We start from the raw sequence: 13,258 nt of genomic DNA, 5'->3' as shown, positions 1-13,258 counted from the left end.
AGCATCAACTCTGTCCCAGATGCTGTTCTCCCTCATGAGTCTCAGGAACTTGGTTTAGACTAAAGCTTCACTTTTATCACTCTGGATCAGTATTTGCCAAAATATCAAGGCTACAATACTGATAGTTCTTTAAAGGATCTTGGGAGGTACAAAGACCTGACCTTAAATATCACTGCCCTTTTCACTAGGCATCATTTTCTTTTACATCTCTATTAGTCTTTCAGATTAAGGCAAGGGGAGAGCCTTAATTTGGTAGGTGTGATTTAACATCTTTCTAACACCCACTAACATGCTTTCTTGACAGAGGGAGGCCCACTTGGGTCTCAGAACCTTCAGCAGAATACAGTGTATCTAGTATCTAACACCTGTTCTGTTTTGCTTCTATTATATTTAAGGCTACCTTCAAGTTATGACAAAAATAAATTTTATTTCCTCTAGTAATATCTAGTTTTCTTTTAAAACAAATTTGAGGTTTTCTTTTTTAAAAAAAACCACTCAGGCCAATTTACAGAAAACAACTAAGGAAACAATGGTACAGATGGTGAGAAGATAGTAGTAAAAATAGTGGACATAATATGCAAGTGATTCAAGTTTGGAAAGCATAATGCTCAGCTGTTATATTTTACTAGTATGTTTCCAGCTATGAGTCCTTGGGCCATCAATTATAAAATAATCACAAGCAATGCTTATCTTGAATGATATATGTACATACATTCATATACACTCATACACACATATATACATATATATCTACTTTTCATTCCACGTGACCAAGATTTCTTTCACTGATATTTGAAGTTGATGTTCCCTCCCCTAGAATTTCAGTAGTGTATGTAATCATCCTGAGTAATGGAGTAAGTGGAATTGATGTTATGTGACTTCTGAGGTTAGGTCATAAAAAAGATACAGCTTCTGCCTGGCTCATGCTCTTTGACAATCACCTTTGGAATCTAGCTGCCATGCTGTGAGGAAGCCCAGACCACATGAGGAGACCATGTGTTGGCATTTTGGCCAATCCACCAGCTAAAGTCTCAGCTAACCACCACCACTAGCCACCAGACAAACGACTAAACAAGCTTCAGGCAATTCCAGTCACCAGCCTTCAAATCTTCCAGCTGAGGCCCCCAGACACCATGATATAGAGATAAACCATACTTGCTGTGCCCTGAGTTCCCGACCCACATAATGTTAGCATCATAAATACTTGTCTTATACCACCAAGTTCTGGGGTAATTTGTTCAGCAACCCTAGTAACTGGAACATTCAGTGAGAATGGGAGGATGAGAGCTGTTATAACTGTTATAACTGTGCTCCTTAGAGTGTGTTGTACATCCACAGTGAATAAGTGAATGAACGAAGGAATGAAATGAAACAATTTTCATGGAGTCAGTGTTCACAGACACACCTTACTATTCAATCAGCAGTGACTTTCAAGCCCAGCCCTTGCTGCTCTACACCACTGTGTGTTGTGCTTACTTGGCTTCTAACCGAATGTATCCGCTCCTGCCTGACACCCCTCCTCCCAGAGTCCCGGGCTGCCAGCCATATTCCCTCTAACCTATGTGAAACCAAATTGACTGTTTCCTAATTTTGATGAGAGAAGAGGACCTCAGGCAAGGAGGGTGTAATTTTTTTGTTGGTGGTGGTAATGTTTTTTTCTTTTTGCCCATCATCATTCCCCTTCCTTTGCAAGATTAGGAAACCAGAATTTTAGACCTTCTAGCTAGAAATGCACTTACCACCATGTTTCACAAGTCAGCACCTCTGCATCTGGTTTTTTCCTGCTCTACAATTTTTCCTTCAGATTAGCTGAATGAGTTTATAGCTGACAAATCATTACCCTGAAACTCTTGCAAGTTTCTTGCAAGTAAAGCTAATCACATCATTGGAAACCCCCGCAGAAGGCTATAAATTAGGAGGGGCAAGGCAGAAGGATGAAGTTGCTTGTACATCAATATACTAAACTTCTTTCTTCCTGGAAGGTTATTCTTTAACATGTTCATTTCCTAGGAAATAGAGGACTCTCGGCATCAACTGGGCTTCAGGTGCAGATTTACTCAACATGCAGAGTCAACTCAGAATACATCCTTACTAGCCTGGCATGAATGCTTTCGTTATAACTTCATTTTATCATAATTTCAGGAAATCTGAGGCTAATATTCAAAGATATGCTTTGCTTTTCCTTCAGAATATATTCTAAGCAGTAATTTGGTGCCACTCAAAGTTTTAGGCATGGATTTTTACGATTGTATGAACCTACAGAGATGCCTCCACGTAAACTGGTATTACAAATAAAACAACTAGGAGATAAAGATTTCTACCATTAATAATCATTGTCTCTTCTTAATCAGATAGTAACAGAAGTATTGATCCTATTTATAAGCTGATTCCTAGCCTTTTAATGAAATTGTTATTAATATCAGCTTGCTACATATTAAGAACCATAATGACTCCAGCTCCCCCAGTCTGCTGCTTCTTTCTAGATTCTCAGAACTGACTTTTATTTGTTCTGCTTGAATTTCTCTTTTGTAGTGCCCTGGGTTAATCTCACAATAGCAATCAAGTTTTGGGAGTGAATGTCATAACTTGATTCCTTTGAAGAGCTTAAACTTGGAACAACAAGTGTGCAACTTGGAACAACAATCAATAAGCACATGTTAAACCCACATGAATCAAATTTTAACATATTGCCCCACTGAAGGTAGGAATGGGAGGGCCAGAGCGGTCAAAGCCTTCAACCACCCTTCTTTCTCCTCACCCAACACTCACACTCTTTCCAAATCCATTTCTAGATGGTAACTTTCTTTGATATGCTGCTGAGTTTTTTCCCCCACAGTAGGAGCCTACACCTAAATAATAATAGTTCATAAAGTAAATAAATAAAGCATTTCACATTTGCTAGGAACAGTCAACTAGTAAGGAAAAAACATCCTGCCCAAAGGCAAACATTAAAAAAACATTTTCCCCAGTTCTCTTTCTCTGTGTTCACGTGTACCACATCATTCTCTGGATTTACAACCCTGGAGACAATTTTGGTTTATTTTGTTGCCCTGAAAGAGGCCCGAGGCAGTTTATTATCTTAACCCCCACGCAATGTGACACCAAATAGAATTCCAGTCATTTCCTTTCTGAATTGGTCCTAGCCTTTCTGTAGACAAACTGAAAGTACATTTCAGATGCTTTTACTTTTGTTTCACAGGGAGACCACACTTTATGCAAAATACATATTCCTGAGGGAAACACTGTTTACAAATTATTTTTGCAAATGATTTCTATTTAATTTTTACACAATAATTTCAACTGTGTTTTGTAGTAATTTCAGATTTGTGTTTAAATGGAAAGAATTCTTAAACATTAAGTTTTAAGTTCTCCAAGGTAAACCTGAAGCTTTTCTTCTAAGGACTAAAATAATTAAGTGCTTTAAAGAAGTTTGATCATGCCTTTAAATTTTATTTTGTAATTTAATTATCTCTTGAGTGTTTTCCAATATAAATTCTCTTTTAATTTACTAAGTTTTTATAAGAGAACACTGAAATTTAAGCTCCTAATAGCTGTACAAACTCTTACCTAGGTGAGCTTATATGAGGTCCAGTTGGTTTATTATTTTAAAAATATAGAACACTTGGATTGTTTACATCCATTGGTGGAACAAACTGAGCTTTATGGCCAAATACCAGAAAGCAATAAACATATTTTCAGTATATCATTATAAACAAGTGTTTGCAAACTCTAAGAACTGCCTCTTTCTTCCCTTACTATCCTGCAGTGTTATTTCTTTAGCTGCTAGTCCTTTCTTTTAGTAACTTCTAGCTTGTTATCTTACTCAAGATTGCAGAAAGAGGAAGGAGGAGAGACTAGAGAGGAGAAGAAGACACACACACCAAACCATTAATGTCTACTTTAGCAGCTTTTAATGCTTACTCACCCAAAGGGGTTTCTAAGTATCAGGAAGGATTGGTTCTTTAACAGAATACTTGACACTTGAATTAATTAATTTTATGTTTTTGATTTTGGTTTATTTCAGACTATTACGGAGGTACAAATGTTTTGGTTACCCGAATTGCCTTTAGGTGGTCTTTATGCCTCCCAAAGAGATGGCATCTCACTGCCGGAAAGTTTCCAGGTAAAAGACAAATACATTCCCTTGTGGGTGAATGAAAGATAACTACATGTACTGTTATTTCACATTCTTTCATCTTTAACCACTGCTTTGATGTCACCTGGGTCATTTCATGCTTCCTAAATTGTGATGGTCATCTTTTCAGAGTAGTGTAAGAGCCCCTAAGTGCAGTAATGGGTAAGCAACTTTGGTAACTTTTCCAAATATATGGTGAGACATGATTCGTTTTCTCAAATGTTTTCCACAGGGCATCTGTTTTGGACCTTTCATTTCCTAAACATCTTCACTGGGAATTGTAGCTTGTTCATATTTTCTTCAAAAGGCAGTATCCTAAATGTGCTGACTACAAAAGTGAAATATAGTACTGAAGCCTAAACCTTTATTATTAACTAGTCACATCATTGGCTCATACTTAGAGGAAACAGAAAACTGAGTCTTCCTTAAATGAACTGTTATCAAACTAGACTCTCTTCTCCTGAAGGTAGATTTTACTGAGCCCCAACTTTATTATGCATGTTTCATTTCATCATCTGAAACTATTATTCACCAGTGTATTGGTTATTTTCCCAAATAAACAAAAGATCTTTCAAGTCCTCAATAGCTTTTAAGAGCCTAATGGAGACCTAGGAGTTTGAGAATAACTGTTTTAAAACAACATTATCATAGTATCATTAGATGAAAGAAAGGAGATAAGGTTAACCTGAGATAACTTTTCCCCTTAATTTTCCCATATCACATTTTATTTGATGGCCTTTTTAATTCCTAAATGCTGAGAACCACAGACTCAAATTTCTAAGGAATCTCAGTATTAAGTTGGTTCAAGTTTAAACCAAATACAAGAATTGGATTTGGTTTAAACTTGAACCATTTAAGACATCTAAGTAGGTGGTTAGTAAACCTGGACTGTGATGAATGTATTAAAAGTGGTATGTGTGTACATGTGTATATTCTTTATTTGGATAAAAACCAAATGTCAATCCCCTAATTGAAAATAATTATTTTTTCTTTACTTTTTCTTAACTACACAAAATTTGGGGAAACACTGATCTAGATTCAACACTTTCCCTGAAAATTCATAGCATCAGAAAATGTATCCTGTAAAATAGGCCACACTATTCCTAATAAGCACTAATGTTCCTTCATATGGAAGTCAAAGTTGGACCTCCATCATCTTTTTCACTGATTCTTGAATCCTACCTTTGGAAAAATGTAAGACAAATCTTTGCACCACCTACTGCCCTGATTTCCATTTCACACATCACATAGGTATTCTCCATTAGATCTCATGGCCTTTTTTTCCCTTACCGTGATATAGGCTGCTGAATCCCAAATTGTATTTCCTATCCAATTTTCTTGAACTACAGAATCACATATGTAACTGATGATTTCAGTTTCATTTGCATATCTAGTAAATATCTAAACTCAATATGTCCAAAATGGACCTCCTGTTCTTCTCATCCCAAAATTGCCCTGTCTGTAGCCTTCTACATTTCATATGATAGAAATGCTGTACTTCCCATTGCTGAGACCCCAAATCTTAGATTTAACATAAATTCCTTCCATTCTTTTTCTTGTATTCCCTCTAATCTACTGGGAAATTTGAAGGATTCTACCTTCAAATATATCCAGACTCCAATCTCTTCATTACCAGCATTGCTACAATCCTTATTGGAAAAACTATCATGCCACACCTACATTACTGCATCTAGGTACCTAATGCACCTAACAAATCATCCTGTTCTTTCCTTGACCTCAATTTAAATCTTTTAAATGGCTTACAATGCTCCATACAATCTTGCCACCTGGGTTTTTGATGTCATCTTTTCTATTCTTTCTCTAATACATTCTGCTCCCGCTATACCAGCCTATTTGCTACTGCTCAAAATGCCAACTATGCCCACTTCTTACTTTGCTTGGAATGTTCTTTTCCCAGATACCTACATGACTAATTCACTCCTTTCCTTCAGGTCTTTGCTCAAATGCTACCTTTTCAGTAAGTCCTATACTGACCTCCCTATTTAAAAATGCAACACTTCTCCTTCTGCTGTTTCCAATATTCATTACCTTTGTCCATTGTTTCTTTCTTCATAGCATGTATCGTCTAACACAGTACATAATACACTTATTTTGTCTATTGTTGATTATCTGTCTCTTACAATTGGCTTGCAACCTACACAAGGTAGGGGTATTTCTTATTTTGTGAAGAATCCCAAAGTTTAGAACAGCACCTGGCATAAAACAGGGACTCAATACTTATCTGTTGAACCAATGAAAGAACTGTCTGGTATGCCATCATATATCACAGCTCCTATATCCTTTGAGTATCAGAAAACTGGTTCAAGCCACAGCTGCACTCTTGACATTCCCAGGCTGGGACTCAAACAGACTTTCCTCTGATTAGATTTCTCTTATATTGAGCCAAAAAATGCAGAGGCAGTCTAGCACTATAATTCTTAGCAAGACAGCTCACATCTGTGATCCTCAATTTTTTTCTTTCTTAACTGACACAGAAAGTGATATGATGAAACAAGCTTGGCATTTGGAATCTTGCAGACCTGGATTGGAGACTCTGGCATTTACTAGCACTGTGGACGTTGGGCCAGTCACTGAGACATCCTAACATGTTTCTGCATACCCTGCAAATAATACCTATCTTGTAGTTTGTGGAAGGATTAGAAATGGTTTATCTAAAACACTTAAATACTGCCTGCCACATGTGTCCAGAAAGTATATCTTAGTATTTCCTGAATGGCATTAGCATGCTCTTCAACTGCCATCCTGATCTGGGGAAGCAGTTGTGCAGCACAGTGGAACAGGCAGACTCTTCAGAGTCCAGTTGACTTGAGTTGTAGGCATTATGAGATGGTGCTGGGTGCAATCAGCTAAGATTGAAAGAAATATAGTTGATAAGAAAAGAAGAAGATTAAAAGGCTTGAGTGGAAAAGGTACGCATAGGAAGAAGAAAGTGAGACAATATAGAAAAAGAGAAGGAAAAAAAAAAGGAAAAATGAAGACGTCAAATTAAGAGGCAAAAGGATGCTCCTTATACAGGCCGGGCTCTGCTGCAATGTGCCTTGTGTCTTCCAGCGATAAGTCCTGTCATTTGTTTCCCTCTGAGACTCAGAGCCATCCCCCTTCTGTCTCCAGGGATAGTCACGTGCAAAGTGTCCTAACTCCATGCCAAAGGTACAGCCCAGATTCCCCAGGCACGTGTGGAGCTATTTATGAAGGCGCTCTCCAGATGTGTAGCTGCTACTGCGCACAGGCTGTGAAGTGGAGGCTCACATGCAATGCTGGTAAGATCTGCTGGCCCCCGAGTACATGCTGCTGGGCATCGGGGTTTCTAACGATAAACCCTCATAGAGGGAATAAACAGATGTGCACAGCCAGTCAACGGGAAACAAGATGTCTCTGGCAGCCTGGATGGCTCTGGTTATCAAGGCCTGTTCTTCCTATCAGCCCAGATTGTGCAGCCTGTCAAAAGAAATACAGAGGGAGAGGATCACACTGTACTTTGTGTCTGCTCTGTCTTAGTACAGCAGGAAAAGCCATCATTCATCCACACAGATGAGCACAGCCTCCGGGAAGTGCTGTGAGTGCAAGATACAAAGGCACATGTATTCTCTGAGCACGTACCTTATGGGCAAACCCCTGTGTGGATGTTGGATGAATGAAAGCATGACAAAAGCAAAAATGAAAACAAATATGAACCATAAAAATGGTTATTGATCATCATTACCTCATTTCTACAACAATTCCTTTGGAATAACAATGTAGCAGATTGACAACAAAAATGTCTTCGGTGCAAAAATGCCCCTGTGCAATATGACTGGAGGTCCTCTGCCATAGATGGCATCTATTTCCCCACCTACTGACTGTGGGGGGGAGGGGACCCATGTGGTTTGCTTTGACCAAAAGAACATGGCGGAGGCAATGATGGGCCAGGTCGGAGCTGAGTTCTCGGGAGGTTTTGTGTGCTTGTGCACTTTTCCTTGCTTTTCTAATTCCTGTGAGAACACATGTGGTCAAGTCTGAACAAATTGGGGTTGGGAATGTGGCCAAAGAATGTTCTGATGCCATTTCAGACATATTATATCATTTTGTAACACAGAATACAGGAAGAATTGTTTTAAGAACTATAGATAACTCATCTTGAATTTTCCCACAACCTACAAGGTAGGTGTTAGTTTTAGTAGAGGAACAGGCCTTAGAACTAATCCAAGGTCACACTGCTAGTGAATTTCAGAGCTGCCTGCAGACCAGGTCTGCAATAATTTCAAACTTCATGCTTACTTCATAATATCATTCTAGCTTGATGGATATAGGAGGAAAAAATGAGGATAAGAGATGTGAGCTTCTTATTGAGGTTTCCAGTGCTAGATTGCTTCCCTAATTAATTGATTAAGATAGATCTGATCACAGACAACTCTGCCTTTGCCCTAATCTGGGTATGCCCAAGGCAGAGTTGAGTTCAGAATCAGCCATCTGACTCTTACTCCAGTTCTCTTTCCACTCTCCTTATTGTGGAAGGAGGCACATTTTCTACACTAATCTCTCTGCCACTCAATTATGTCACCAGTAAAATGAGAATGAAAACACCTACTCTGCCCATTTTACAAAGTTGTGAAGATCAAACAAAATCATCAAAAGGCTAAGTGTTTAATTTGGATGATTTTATAGAAAAGAGAGGTCTAATGGGTCCTAGGGAAGCTGGGGCCACCATGCTGTTGGCACTCCAGAGAAAACAGAAGCCCTACAAAAGTGCTGTAATTGTATCTAGTAAAATAGGGTAGGGGACTCTGAAGTTTGGAGAGCCTAAAATCTCTGGAATCCTTTCAGGTAGGAGTTGGTACATGCAAAGATTCCAATGCAAGTGTTCTAGGACTTTAAAAGCTAGCCACCCCTGAGCTCCATGACTTCTTGGTGGCAAAACAATTTGTCCATCTGTTCAATTCAGCCAAACGGCGAATTAATTCAATAGGGGCTGGTATGAACTGAATGTATGTTTCTCCCCAAATTCATATGTTGAAGACTTAACCCTCAACTTATAATTTAAGATAGGGCCTTTAGGGAAGTAATTAAGGTTAAATGAGTTCATAAGGGTAGGTTCCTGATTGATAGGACTAGTGTTCTTATTGGAAGGGACATCAGAGAGCCATCTCTCTCTCCACCACACAGTGAGAGAGTGGCCACCTGCAAGCCCAGAAGATAGCTCTCACCAAAACTCGACCACGATGGCACACTGATCTCAGACTTCTAGCCTCTTGAACTGTGTGAGAAAATTTTTTGTTGTTTAAGCCACTCAATCTGTGGTACTTTATTATGGTACCCTGAGCGACTAATGCAGGGGCAAACTCCAATTCAGACAGACTGATCAATTCAGACAAAATAGTCTGACAATCTAAGATTGATAGAGCTTTGAAGATCTCACTACAAATACAAATCAATAATTAGGAAGAAGATAAACTAGAGGTGAGATGAATAATAATAGAAAAAATAAATTTTTCTTATACATCTGCATTCACTTTTCAAATACTGAGTTTTATACAATCAAAAAAAATTTACTGAGGATTTGCCTCACTAACATAATTGCTTTTATTTTTAAAAATGGTTTCTCCAGAATCCATGTCCATGTACATTATTTTTATGACCACATTTCCCACTGATCAAATAATTAGGTATCCTTATTTGATTAATAATTTAAGTAATTTTTATGTTTGTATAATCATCCTATTTTTAATCTTCTTATTGTGATCACAGAAAATAATGTATATGGATTTTTTAAAAATAAGTTATACAAAAGGACTTATAGTGAAAAGTACCACTCCCTTGTCACATCTCTTCTCACTGGCAATTATTTGGTCTTCAAAGTAGAACTCAAACATGGTCCTAACTCAAATACCTCCTTTCTCAGACTTCAGTTGCAATTTCTAGGATTGACCTCTTAATGATTTCTCTTTTCAGTCTCTAATTTATGAGACTAAGAATTAGCCATTGATACCTCAATGAGAAATAACCAGGAATTGATACACATCCGGTAGCTTCCTTCTCTCATCTGTTCTGAATATTTTTACTTAGTATTATTCATTTTAGTTCTTTTATTGTTTTTGTAATCTTAAATGATATATTTAAATCTACATGATTTTCTAAATAAGGATTCCTTTAATTTTCTATAGTTGTTCCTTTCCTTCAAAGTCCCACCTTTGTCATTTACAGTATTACTTTTATATTGTCAAGGTTAATAGCATATATTTTCTGTCCTAGAACCTTTGGTCTGCAATGCTAAGCATGATTGTAGATTGATTCACAGTTAAAAAAAATCAATAAGCAGCATTTACCTTATTATGACTGTATAAATACTGTTCTAATGGTGGGCCAATTAGTCTGGTTTGGACTTTTTCTTCTATCACATTCTCAGTAGTCCAATGTCATAACCACAGAGAATCTCAAAAAAGTTTCCCAGCATGAAAAGCAAATAGACTTTCTTATATGCAGCAGTTGCTTAAATTCATGCCACAGTTTAGTCTATTTCATATCTGGAGCAAATATTCTTATGCAGTTTTATGGTCTTCAGGATATTTAATTTCCTTTATTTTTCTCCTCTTATATTTTCTCTCATTTTGTTGGCATCAATTTTTTCAAAGATTTTTAATCATACTCTCTATTTATCAAATTCCCTGTTTTTCCCAAAGATCTACCTCATGGAGTCTTCCTTGGTCCAGATTAAACTGGCTGCTCCCAGATCTGCTACATAGGGGCCATTCAGGATTTGCTTCCATTGCTCTCCTGGATGGATGGATGGATGGATGGATGGATGGATGGATGGATGGATGGATGGATGGATGGGAAAACCGTTTCCTGGATCCCCATCTTCCTCTTTCTTAGTTACATTTTACTTAGTTTTTTAAAGTTTTAGAAAATTATTTATTTTTAATTGTGGTAGGATACACATAAAATGTCAATCATTTTAAGTGTACAGTTCAGTAGTACTAAGTGCATTCACACTGTTGTGCAGCCATCACTACTATCCATCTCCAGAACTCTCTTCATCTTGTAAAACTGAGACTCTGTAGCCATTAAATAATAACTCCGTTTCAACCTCCTCCCAGCCCCTCTGTGGCAATTACCATTCTACATTCTGCTTCTGTGAGTCTGACTACCCCAGGGATCTCAGAAAAACGGGATCCTACAGGAGTTATCTTTTTGTGACTGGCTTATTTCACTTAGTGTAATGTCCTCAAGGTTCATTCATGTTTATGGCAAGTGTCAGAATTTCCTTCCTTTTTGAGACTGAACAATATTATCTGGTTTCCTCATAGAAAAATATCTTGAAAGGGCTGCCTGAGGTGATTGAATCTGCTCCAGTCCCTTGCACTGTCTCGCCACACTCCAGTTGGGCTTTCCTCTCCATCCTTCCACTGAACAAGCTCTTGTCACGACCACCGAGGCACATGGGTTGCTATTTCCAATCTTACTTCTTCTAATTCCACACCTTCTTTCATGGGGCCTCTTGGTAGCATATGATACAATGGAATACACTTTCTTTCCCGCCTTCTGTCTCTCTCTCTCTGATGGTTTTCTCTCTGCCACACTAGTTATACCTTCCTTCTCTCTTTGCCACGTCCCCGTCTTCTGATTTAAACAGTGTGCCCCGGGGTTTGGACCTAGAACTCCTTCTACTTTCTATCTACACTCTCTTCAGGGGTAATGTTAAACCCCACTGGCTTTAAATAATGTCAATAAGCCAATGACTCTCAAGTTTATACTTCTTTCTCAATACCACTCTACAACATCTTATTCATCTATACAAGCTGCCTACTTGATATCTCACTTGGATATCCAACCAACCATCCAAACTTAACATGTCCAAAACAGAATTCATGATTTCCTTCAGATCTGCTCCCTCACCAACGTTTCCACATCTTAGTAGGTACTGACTAAAAGCCCAGTAATCATCCTCTCATTCCTTAGCTTTCCCTTGCTCCATCCTACCACACAAGTGCACATACACAGGACTGTGGAGTCTATCTAGAAAACACCTCCAGGATCCACACACTTACATCCACTTCTACCCCTTCCACCCAAGTACAAAAGGCAACTATTTTTCACCTAGACTCCGGCAATAACCTCCTATCTCCCAATGCCCACACTCACCACCTACACTATATTGTCCATAGCACAACCCACAGTCAGCTTTTAGATATGTAAATCTGATTGGGTCCTTTAGTGGTGTCCCTTTGCACTCATAATAAAATCCAAACTCCATCCTCCAACTTGCAAGGCCTTATCTCCTAGTGCATCTCCTACTCTTCTTTGCCTTGGTCTTGATGTTCCAAGACTAAGACAGTCTTCCTTCTTTCTGTTCCTCCAACACATAAAGCACATTCTTACTCTAGGGTGAGTAATAAAAGTTGGCTCTTTTCTCAGATGTTCTCATAGCTGGCTCTGGCTTGTTGTTCAGATTCTCAGTTTAAACATCATCTCTTCAAGGCCGTCTTCCTTGACCATGTGATCTTAAGTAATTCTCCAAATATTTTAACACATATTTTTATCATAACCCCCATCTGATGATAATTTCCTATGCCTGTTTACAACATTCCCTGCATCTGGCACCTTGGCACTCAAATACTATTTAGATGAATGAACTATACAATAAATATGGGTCTCTCTCCATTGTCTGTTAATACTGTTTCTGAATGATAAATTCTAGAAGTGAGAATGCAGGACTTTTCTCCTTGTGTATTCTCCTGTCTCAGTGTGATAGTAGAGCAAGGTTTTGATGTTAAGACAAGGGGGGGGGGGGCAACCTCCAAAATCCAGAAATGACCTTATGCATCTGCATTTAAAAATAGTGATGGATCTGCCCTATATCTATCATTCATTCATTCATTCATTCATTCATTCATTCATTCATTCAAATATATTTACTGGCTACTTATTCAATGCCTAGAATTACATTATTAGGTGTGGAGTATTAAGCACTGAATAACACAGTAGAGGTCTTTCCTTCCTTATATACTTTATATTCATAAGTATGAGCCCAACAGACCAAGAAATCTAATAATCAAGGCTGCATGGCACTGCGAACAAACACTCAGCCTGACTCTGCTCAAATGGACTTCCATGGACCAGGGTTTG

At 38.2% G+C, this 13,258-nt stretch overlaps 1 protein-coding gene across 4 annotated transcripts in view; it reads right to left on the bottom strand.

The window, feature by feature from the left end:
* The window catches only part of SAMD12 (sterile alpha motif domain containing 12), a 425,091-nt gene that overhangs the window by 272,498 nt on the left and 139,335 nt on the right, over window positions 1-13,258 (bottom strand). The gene's annotated exons all lie outside the window — the stretch shown is intronic.

Source organism: Microcebus murinus, chromosome 7, assembly GCF_040939455.1.
Source record: "Microcebus murinus isolate Inina chromosome 7, M.murinus_Inina_mat1.0, whole genome shotgun sequence".
NCBI lineage: Eukaryota > Metazoa > Chordata > Mammalia > Primates > Cheirogaleidae > Microcebus > Microcebus murinus.
This window is presented reverse-complemented; position numbering and strand designations above follow the sequence as displayed.